The following is a 10,289-nucleotide window of genomic DNA, read 5'->3' as shown; positions in this document are numbered from 1 at the left end:
GTCTGGGCCCACTGCAGCCGTTTCTGCTTGTTCGCGTTGTTCAGGGGTGGCCGAATGGAGGGTTTCCGCACAACTGCAAGCCTCTGGAGGATCCTGCACCTCGTCGTTCGTGGGACTTCACTGGCACCAGCAGCGTCGAATATTTGTTTGCTCGTCTTTAGTGGCATGCTTGCAGCCGCCCTCTTGATTCGATTTGTTTGTCTTGCAGAAACCTTCCTTGTCGTGCCTTTGTCTGCACGAACGCGCGTTTGCTCCGAATCAGCGACGAATTTCTTCAAAGTTCGATGGTCGCGCTTAAGCTTTCGTGCAATATCGAATGTCTGCATACCTTGTCCAAGGCATCGAACGATTTCACGCTTCTCGACAGCAGAGAGATCCTTTTTCCTCCCCATGGTTGAACGAAATGGCCGAACGCTTAAAAACGCGGAACTTAAATAGACTTGTTAATTACTACAATTGCGCTCACCTGGCAGACTACCATGGACTGTACCATGACTGAGGGTGATTTCAGTACTTGAAAAACAAAAAATGTAATCTTTATGACACTTAAATACATTTTGCATAATAATTTGGAACACGGGACCGTGTTCCAAATTATTATGCAAAGGATATTTATCTCAGATTTTCCTAAATAGCTTCCTTGAAATGTTACCCGGCTTTTGAGCTCTCCTGCCGGGCGTGGGTTTGCGTCAGCGCCCGGTAACATTATGGAAGCTAAAAGAAAGAAAAAAGAAACAAATCTAAGTGCGATTGCTGGTGTCTAAATACATTTTGCATAATAATTTGGAACACGGGACCGTGTTCCAAATTATTATGCAAGTGATATTTATCTCAGATTTTCCTAAATAGCTTTACTCGTCGTGTCCACCGGAGGGAGGCAACTCCCCGCCGCAGCTGCAGAGGCAGCTTTGAACAGTCATCCCGGCCTAGTGGAGGTCTGCGCAGGGGGGGTCTTCCTTGAAATGTTACCCGGCTTTTGAGCTCTCCTGTCCGGCGTGGGTTTGCGTCAGCGGCCGGTGTCATTTACTCGTCGTGCCGACCGGAGGGAGGCCACTCCCCGCCGCAGCTGAACAGTCATCCCGGCCTAGTGGAGGTCTGCGCAGGGGGGGTCTTCCTTGAAATGTTACCCGGCTTTTGAGCTCTCCTGCCGGGCGTGGGTTTGCGTCAGCGCCCGGTAACATTATGGAAGCTAAAAGAAAGAAAAAAGAAACAAATCTAAGAGCAAGTGCTGGTGTATTTACTCGTCGTGTCCACCGGAGGGAGGCAACTCCCCGCCGCAGCTGCAGAGGCAGCTTTGAAAAGTCATCCCGGCCTAGTGGAGGTCTGCGCAGGGGGGGTCTTCCTTGAAATGTTACCCGGCTTTTGAGCTCTCCTGTCCGGCGTGGGTTTGCGTCAGCGGCCGGTGTCATTTACTCGTCGTGCCGACCGGAGGGAGGCCACTCCCCGCCGCAGCTGAACAGTCATCCCGGCCTAGTGGAGGTCTGCGCAGGGGGGGTCTTCCTTGAAATGTTACCCGGCTTTTGAGCTCTCCTGCCGGGCGTGGGTTTGCGTCAGCGCCCGGTAACATTATGGAAGCTAAAAGAAAGAAAAAAGAAACAAATCTAAGTGCGATTGCTGGTGTCTAAATACATTTTGCATAATAATTTGGAACACGGGACCGTGTTCCAAATTATTATGCAAGTGATATTTATCTCAGATTTTCCTAAATAGCTTTACTCGTCGTGCCGACCGGAGGGAGGCCACTCCCCGCCGCAGCTGAACAGTCATCCCGGCCTAGTGGAGGTCTGCGCAGGGGGGGTCTTCCTTGAAATGTTACCCGGCTTTTGAGCTCTCCTGTCCGGCGTGGGTTTGCGTCAGCGGCCGGTGTCATTTACTCGTCGTGCCGACCGGAGGGAGGCCACTCCCCGCCACAGCTGAACAGTCATCCCGGCCTAGTGGAGGTCTGCGCAGGGGGGGTCTTCCTTGAAATGTTACCCGGCTTTTGAGCTCTCCTGTCCGGCGTGGGTTTGCGTCAGCGGCCGGTGTCATTTACTCGTCGTGCCGACCGGAGGGAGGCCACTCCCCGCCACAGCTGAACAGTCATCCCGGCCTAGTGGAGGTCTGCGCAGGGGGGGTCTTCCTTGAAATGTTACCCGGCTTTTGAGCTCTCCTGTCCGGCGTGGGTTTGCGTCAGCGGCCGGTGTCATTTACTCGTCGTGCCGACCGGAGGGAGGCCACTCCCCGCCACAGCTGAACAGTCATCCCGGCCTAGTGGAGGTCTGCGCAGGGGGGGTCTTCCTTGAAATGTTACCCGGCTTTTGAGCTCTCCTGTCCGGCGTGGGTTTGCGTCAGCGGCCGGTGTCATTTACTCGTCGTGCCGACCGGAGGGAGGCCACTCCCCGCCGCAGCTGAACAGTCATCCCGGCCTAGTGGAGGTCTGCGCAGGGGGGGTCTTCCTTGAAATGTTACCCGGCTTTTGAGCTCTCCTGTCCGGCGTGGGTTTGCGTCAGCGGCCGGTGTCATTTACTCGTCGTGCCGACCGGAGGGAGGCCACTCCCCGCCACAGCTGAACAGTCATCCCGGCCTAGTGGAGGTCTGCGCAGGGGGGGTCTTCCTTGAAATGTTACCCGGCTTTTGAGCTCTCCTGTCCGGCGTGGGTTTGCGTCAGCGGCCGGTGTCATTTACTCGTCGTGCCGACCGGAGGGAGGCCACTCCCCGCCACAGCTGAACAGTCATCCCGGCCTAGTGGAGGTCTGCGCAGGGGGGGTCTTCCTTGAAATGTTACCCGGCTTTTGAGCTCTCCTGTCCGGCGTGGGTTTGCGTCAGCGGCCGGTGTCATTTACTCGTCGTGCCGACCGGAGGGAGGCCACTCCCCGCCACAGCTGAACAGTCATCCCGGCCTAGTGGAGGTCTGCGCAGGGGGGGTCTTCCTTGAAATGTTACCCGGCTTTTGAGCTCTCCTGTCCGGCGTGGGTTTGCGTCAGCGGCCGGTGTCATTTACTCGTCGTGTCCACCGGAGGGAGGCCACTCCCCGCCGCAGCTGCAGCGGCAGCTTTGAAACGTCATCCCGGCCCCCTGGAACTGTGCGCGGGGGGGGCGATGCGTCCCGTGCGAGGTACCAGGTCGCGCTGCGCCGTCTGCCTGGCCGCTTTGGGCCCGCTGGAAGTCTATTAAAGCTCCGCGATCTCCGCCTCGGTGCTTAAAAAGCGTCCATCCGCTCTCCTGGAGCTTCTTTCGGTCATCTCGTCCGCGTGCACGGCCTGCCGGTGGCACCGGCTGGAGCTCCGCAAAAAGCTCCATTTCTGTTAAAAATGCTTAGCCGCCTCCCTGGAAGCCTAATCGGGCATAAAAAGCTAGGCGGAACGGCCCCAAAGCTCCACACGGAAGTCCCAAAAAAGCTCCATGATTGGTCAATAATGCTTAGCCGCCTCCCTGGAAGCCTAATCGGGCATAAAAAGCTAGGCGGAACGGCCCCAAAGCTCCACACGGAAGTCCCAAAAAAGCTCCATGATTGGTCAATAATGCTTAGCCGCCTCCCTGGAAGCCTAATCGGGCATAAAAAGCTAGGCGGAACGGCCCCAAAGCTCCACACGGAAGTCCCAAAAAAGCTCCATGATTGGTCAATAATGCTTAGCCGCCTCCCTGGAAGCCTAATCGGGCATAAAAAGCTAGGCGGAACGGCCCCAAAGCTCCACACGGAAGTCCCAAAAAAGCTCCATGATTGGTCAATAATGCTTAGCCGCCTCCCTGGAAGCCTAATCGGGCATAAAAAGCTAGGCGGAACGGCCCCAAAGCTCCACACGGAAGTCCCAAAAAAGCTCCATGATTGGTCAATAATGCTTAGCCGCCTCCCTGGAAGCCTAATCGGGCATAAAAAGCTAGGCGGAACGGCCCCAAAGCTCCACACGGAAGTCCCAAAAAAGCTCCATGATTGGTCAATAATGCTTAGCCGCCTCCCTGGAAGCCTAATCGGGCATAAAAAGTTAGGCGGAACGGCTCCAAAGCTCCACACGGAAGTCCCAAAAAAGCTCCATGATTGGTCAATAATGCTTAGCCGCCTCCCTGGAAGCCTAATCGGGCATAAAAAGTTAGGCGGAACGGCCCCAAAGCTCCACACGGAAGTCCCAAAAAAGCTCCATGATTGGTCAATAATGCTTAGCCGCCTCCCTGGAAGCCTAATCGGGCATAAAAAGTTAGGCGGAACGGCCCCAAAGCTCCACACGGAAGTCCGAAAAAAGCTCAAAAATTTTCTAAGTGCCAACGGCTCATTCGCCGTAATGTGTCCGCTCCGCGCTGGTTCCCCGGTCGGCCGCGAATAGCGCAAAATCAGCCTCACGGAAGTTCGAAAAAAGCTCAAAAATTTTCTAAGTGCCAACGGCTCATTCGCCGTAATGTGTCCGCTCCGCGCTGGTTCCCCGGTCGGCCGCGAATAGCGCAAAATCAGCCTCACGGAAGTTCGAAAAAAGCTCAAAAATTTTCTAAGTGCCAACGGCTCATTCGCCGTAATGTGTCCGCTCCGCGCTGGTTCCCCGGTCGGCCGCGAATAGCGCAAAAATCAGCCTAAGTGCAGTACCAACCTTGGCGTGTTGGTGCGCCAGAGTACGATGAGTTGGTCCCCCTAGTCACTGTACTCATTACCTTTACCCCCTAATCGCAAAATATAGTCAGAACGTATATGCAGAAGACTATTTTTTTCTTTTTTAAAATTTTCTAAGTGCCAGCGGATGCTGGCACACGAACTGTCCGAGCTACGACGGTTCTCCGGTCGGACAGCGAGGGTGAAAAAGCGGTCCTAAAATCACCGAGGGCTGCCGCACAAGTTGTCCGAGTGGCGACGGTTCCCCGGTCGGCCACGAATGTCGAAAATTCGGCCTCTCCACCACGGAGGTCGGTGAGAATTTCAGAATATTTTCTAAGTGCCAACGGCTCTTGCGCCGTAAAGTGTCCGCTTTGCCTGGTTCCCTCGGTCGGCCACAAATAGCGAAAAATCAGCCTCTCCTTCTGGAGCTCGCCTAAGTGCCAACGGCTCTTGCGCCGTAATGTGTCCGCTTTGTCTGGTTCCCTCGGTCGGCCACAAACGGCGAAAAATCAGCCTCTCCTTCTGGAGCTCGTGCCAACTTTGGCGAATATTTTCTAAGTGCCAACGGCTCTTGCGCCGTAAAGTGTCCGCTTTGCCTGGTTCCCTCGGTCGGCCACAAATAGCGAAAAATCAGCCTCTCCTTCTGGAGCTCGCCTAAGTGCCAACGGCTCTTGCGCCGTAATGTGTCCGCTTTGTCTGGTTCCCTCGGTCGGCCACAAACGGCGAAAAATCAGCCTCTCCTTCTGGAGCTCGTGCCAACTTTGGCGAATATTTTCTAAGTGCCAACGGCTCTTGCGCCGTAAAGTGTCCGCTTTGCCTGGTTCCCTCGGTCGGCCACAAATAGCGAAAAATCAGCCTCTCCTTCTGGAGCTCGCCTAAGTGCCAACGGCTCTTGCGCCGTAATGTGTCCGCTTTGTCTGGTTCCCTCGGTCGGCCACAAACGGCGAAAAATCAGCCTCTCCTTCTGGAGCTCGTGCCAACTTTGGCGAATATTTTCTAAGTGCCAACGGCTCTTGCGCCGTAAAGTGTCCGCTTTGCCTGGTTCCCTCGGTCGGCCACAAATAGCGAAAAATCAGCCTCTCCTTCTGGAGCTCGCCTAAGTGCCAACGGCTCTTGCGCCGTAATGTGTCCGCTTTGTCTGGTTCCCTCGGTCGGCCACAAACGGCGAAAAATCAGCCTCTCATTCTGGAGCTCGTGCCAACTTTGGCGAATATTTTCTAAGTGCCAACGGCTCTTGCGCCGTAATGTGTCCGCTTTGCCTGGTTCCCTCGGTCGGCCACAAATAGCGAAAAAATCAGCCTCTCCTTCTGGAGCTCGCCTAAGTGCCAACGGCTCTTGCGCCGTAATGTGTCCGCTTTGCCTGGTTCCCTCGGTCGGCCACAAACGGCGAAAAATCAGCCTCTCCTTCTGGAGCTCGTGCCAACTTTGGCGAATATTTTCTAAGTGCCAACGGCTCTTGCGCCGTAATGTGTCCGCTTTGCCTGGTTCCCTCGGTCGGCCACAAATAGCGAAAAAATCAGCCTCTCCTTCTGGAGCTCGCCTAAGTGCCAACGGCTCTTGCGCCGTAATGTGTCCGCTTTGCCTGGTTCCCTCGGTCGGCCACAAACGGCGAAAAATCAGCCTCTCCTTCTGGAGCTCGTGCCAACTTTGGCGAATATTTTCTAAGTGCCAACGGCTCTTGCGCCGTAATGTGTCCGCTTTGCCTGGTTCCCTCGGTCGGCCACAAATAGCGAAAAAATCAGCCTCTCCTTCTGGAGCTCGCCTAAGTGCCAACGGCTCTTGCGCCGTAATGTGTCCGCTTTGCCTGGTTCCCTCGGTCGGCCACAAATAGCGAAAAAATCAGCCTCTCCTTCTGGAGCTCGCCTAAGTGCCAACGGCTCTTGCGCCGTAATGTGTCCGCTTTGCCTGGTTCCCTCGGTCGGCCACAAACGGCGAAAAATCAGCCTCTCCTTCTGGAGCTCGTGCCAACTTTGGCGAATATTTTCTAAGTGCCAACGGCTCTTGCGCCGTAATGTGTCCGCTTTGCCTGGTTCCCTCGGTCGGCCACAAATAGCGAAAAAATCAGCCTCTCCTTCTGGAGCTCGCCTAAGTGCCAACGGCTCTTGCGCCGTAATGTGTCCGCTTTGCCTGGTTCCCTCGGTCGGCCACAAACGGCGAAAAATCAGCCTCTCCTTCTGGAGCTCGTGCCAACTTTGGCGAATATTTTCTAAGTGCCAACGGCTCTTGCGCCGTAATGTGTCCGCTTTGCCTGGTTCCCTCGGTCGGCCACAAATAGCGAAAAAATCAGCCTCTCCTTCTGGAGCTCGCCTAAGTGCCAACGGCTCTTGCGCCGTAATGTGTCCGCTTTGCCTGGTTCCCTCGGTCGGCCACAAACGGCGAAAAATCAGCCTCTCCTTCTGGAGCTCGCCTAAGTGCCAACGGCTCTTGCGCCGTAATGTGTCCGCTTTGTCTGGTTCCCTCGGTCGGCCACAAATAGCGAAAAATCAGCCTCTCCTTCTGGAGCTCGCGCAAGTGCCAACGGCTCTTGCGCCGTAATGTGTCCGCTTTGCCTGGTTCCCTCGGTCGGCCACGAACGGCGAAAAATCAGCCTCTCCTTCTGGAGCTCGCCTAAGTGCCAACGGCTCTTGCGCCGTAATGTGTCCGCTTTGCCTGGTTCCCTCGGTCGGCCACAAACGGCGAAAAATCAGCCTCTCCTTCTGGAGCTCGCCTAAGTGCCAACGGCTCTTGCGCCGTAATGTGTCCGCTTTGCCTGGTTCCCTCGGTCGGCCACAAACGGCGAAAAATCAGCCTCTCCTTCTGGAGCTCGCCTAAGTGCCAACGGCTCTTGCGCCGTAATGTGTCCGCTTTGCCTGGTTCCCTCGGTCGGCCACAAATAGCGAAAAACCAGCCTCTCCTTCTGGAGCTCGCCTAAGTGCCAACGGCTCTTGCGCCGTAATGTGTCCGCTTTGCCTGGTTCCCTCGGTCGGCCACAAACGGCGAAAAATCAGCCTCTCCTTCTGGAGCTCGCCTAAGTGCCAACGGCTCTTGCGCCGTAATGTGTCCGCTTTGCCTGGTTCCCTCGGTCGGCCACAAATAGCGAAAAATCAGCCTCTCCTTCTGGAGCTCGCGCAAGTGCCAACGGCTCTTGCGCCGTAAAGTGTCCGCTTTGTCTGGTTCCCTCGGTCGGCCACAAATAGCGAAAAATCAGCCTCTCCTTCTGGAGCTCGCCTAAGTGCCAACGGCTCTTGCGCCGTAATGTGTCCGCTTTGCCTGGTTCCCTCGGTCGGCCACAAATAGCGAAAAATCAGCCTCTCCTTCTGGAGCTCGCCTAAGTGCCAACGGCTCTTGCGCCGTAATGTGTCCGCTTTGCCTGGTTCCCTCGGTCGGCCACAAATAGCGAAAAATCAGCCTCTCCTTCTGGAGCTCGCCTAAGTGCCAACGGCTCTTGCGCCGTAATGTGTCCGCTTTGCCTGGTTCCCTCGGTCGGCCACAAATAGCGAAAAACCAGCCTCTCCTTCTGGAGCTCGCCTAAGTGCCAACGGCTCTTGCGCCGTAATGTGTCCGCTTTGCCTGGTTCCCTCGGTCGGCCACAAATAGCGAAAAATCAGCCTCTCCTTCTGGAGCTCGCGCCAACTTTGGCGAATATTTTCTAAGTGCCAACGGCTCTTGCGCCGTAAAGTGTCCGCTTTGTCTGGTTCCCTCGGTCGGCCACAAATAGCGAAAAATCAGCCTCTCCTTCTGGAGCTCGCGCAAGTGCCAACGGCTCTTGCGCCGTAAAGTGTCCGCTTTGTCTGGTTCCCTCGGTCGGCCACAAATAGCGAAAAATCAGCCTCTCCTTCTGGAGCTCGTGCCAACTTTGGCGAATATTTTCTAAGTGCCAACGGCTCTTGCGCCGTAATGTGTCCGCTTTGTCTGGTTCCCTCGGTCGGCCACAAATAGCGAAAAATCAGCCTCTCCTTCTGGAGCTCGTGCCAACTTTGGCGAATATTTTCTAAGTGCCAACGGCTCTTGCGCCGTAAAGTGTCCGCTTTGCCTGGTTCCCTCGGTCGGCCACAAATAGCGAAAAATCAGCCTCTCCTTCTGGAGCTCGCGCCAACTTTGTCAAAAAATTTCTAAGTGCCAACGGCTCTTGCGCCGTAAAGTGTCCGCTTTGCCTGGTTCCCTCGGTCGGCCACAAATAGCGAAAAATCAGCCTCTCCTTCTGGAGCTCGCGCCAACTTTGTCGAAAAATTTCTAAGTGCCAACGGCTCTTGCGCCGTAAAGTGTCCGCTTTGTCTGGTTCCCTCGGTCGGCCGCAAATAGCGAAAAATCAGCCTCTCGCCCGTCAGGTACCAGGCGTTGGGGTACCAGGGGTAAGTGCAGTACCAGCTTTGGTCTGTTGGTGCGCCAGAGTACGATGAGTTGGTCCCCCTAGTCACTGTACTCATTACCTTTACCCCCAAATCGCAAAATATAGTCAGAACGAGTGTGGGGAACACAAGTTTTGGCCCCGAGAACCAGGCGGCTGGTGTCTCTAGCGATGTGTTCCCCCCCAAAAAGTGTTCACATGCTCGGACAGCGAACCTAGGAGCTACCGCAAAGCACTCTGGAAGTGCAAGAGCGAAAAATTTTCTAAGTACAAAAACTCTCGAAAATTTTCAAAGTGTCACAGTGCTCGAAAATTTTCAAAGTGCTACATGCTTTCCATCCAAGGAAGGAATAGTGGAGGACCGGCCGCCTCCTTAAACACAAGCCGGCGGAACGACGGGGAGGACCGGCCGCCTCCTTAAACACAGGCCGGTGGAACGTTTGGCAGAATTCTTCTCGTGGAGGACCGGCCGCCTCCTTAAACACAAGCCGGCGGAACGACGGGGAGGACCGGCCGCCTCCTTAAACACAGGCCGGTGGAACGTTTGGCAGAATTCTTCTCGTGGAGGACCGGCCGCCTCCTTAAACACAGGCCGGTGGGAACGGTTGGCAGAATTGCGTGACGGCCGCCTGCTCCCGGCGTCCGCACGTGAACGAACACCCCCTCCCGGGGACGGCCGTCTGCTCCCGACCGCCGTCCTTCACCCCCTCACCTTCCGGACCCCCGTCTGCTCCCGGCGGGCCTCCGAGTACCCCCACCTTCTCCCGAACTGACCGACAGGCAATGAGACCCGCCTTGGTAGGGCCCCCACCGGCCCCGGCTCGCGCCGGCGTTGGGTGGACGGTTCCTCCCCACTTGCGGGTCGCTCTCCACGGAGGACCGGTCGCCTCACTAAACATAGGCCGGGCGAAAATCTGCGAATGTTATACATCCAAGGAGGGAGGACCGGCCGCCTCCTTAAACCACCGGCCGGGCGAAAATATGCGAATGTTATACATCCAAGGAGGGAGGACCGGTCGCCTCACTAAACATAGGCCGGGCGAAAATCTGCGAATGTTATACATCCAAGGAGGGAGGACCGGCCGCCTCCTTAAACCACCGGCCGGGCGAAAATCTGCGAATGTTATACATCCAAGAAAGGAAGGAAGGAGGGAACCGGCCGCCTCCTTAAACACAGGCCGGGCGAAAATCTGCGAATCTTATCCATCCAAGGACGGAGGACCGGCCGCCTCCTTAAACACAGGCCGGTAGGAACGGTTGGCAGAATCGCGTGACGGCCGCCTGCTCCCGGCGTCCGCACGTGAACGAACACCCCCTCCCGGGGACGGCCGTCTGCTCCCGGCCGCCGTCCTTCACCCCCCTCAGCTTCCGGACCCCCGTCTGCTCCCGGCGGGCCTCCGAGTA

This window comes from Syngnathus typhle, unplaced genomic scaffold (assembly GCF_033458585.1).
Source record: "Syngnathus typhle isolate RoL2023-S1 ecotype Sweden unplaced genomic scaffold, RoL_Styp_1.0 HiC_scaffold_122, whole genome shotgun sequence".
Classification (NCBI taxonomy): Eukaryota; Metazoa; Chordata; class Actinopteri; order Syngnathiformes; family Syngnathidae; genus Syngnathus; species Syngnathus typhle.
The sequence above is the reverse complement of the archived record's forward strand: the minus strand, read 5'-3'. Positions refer to the sequence as shown.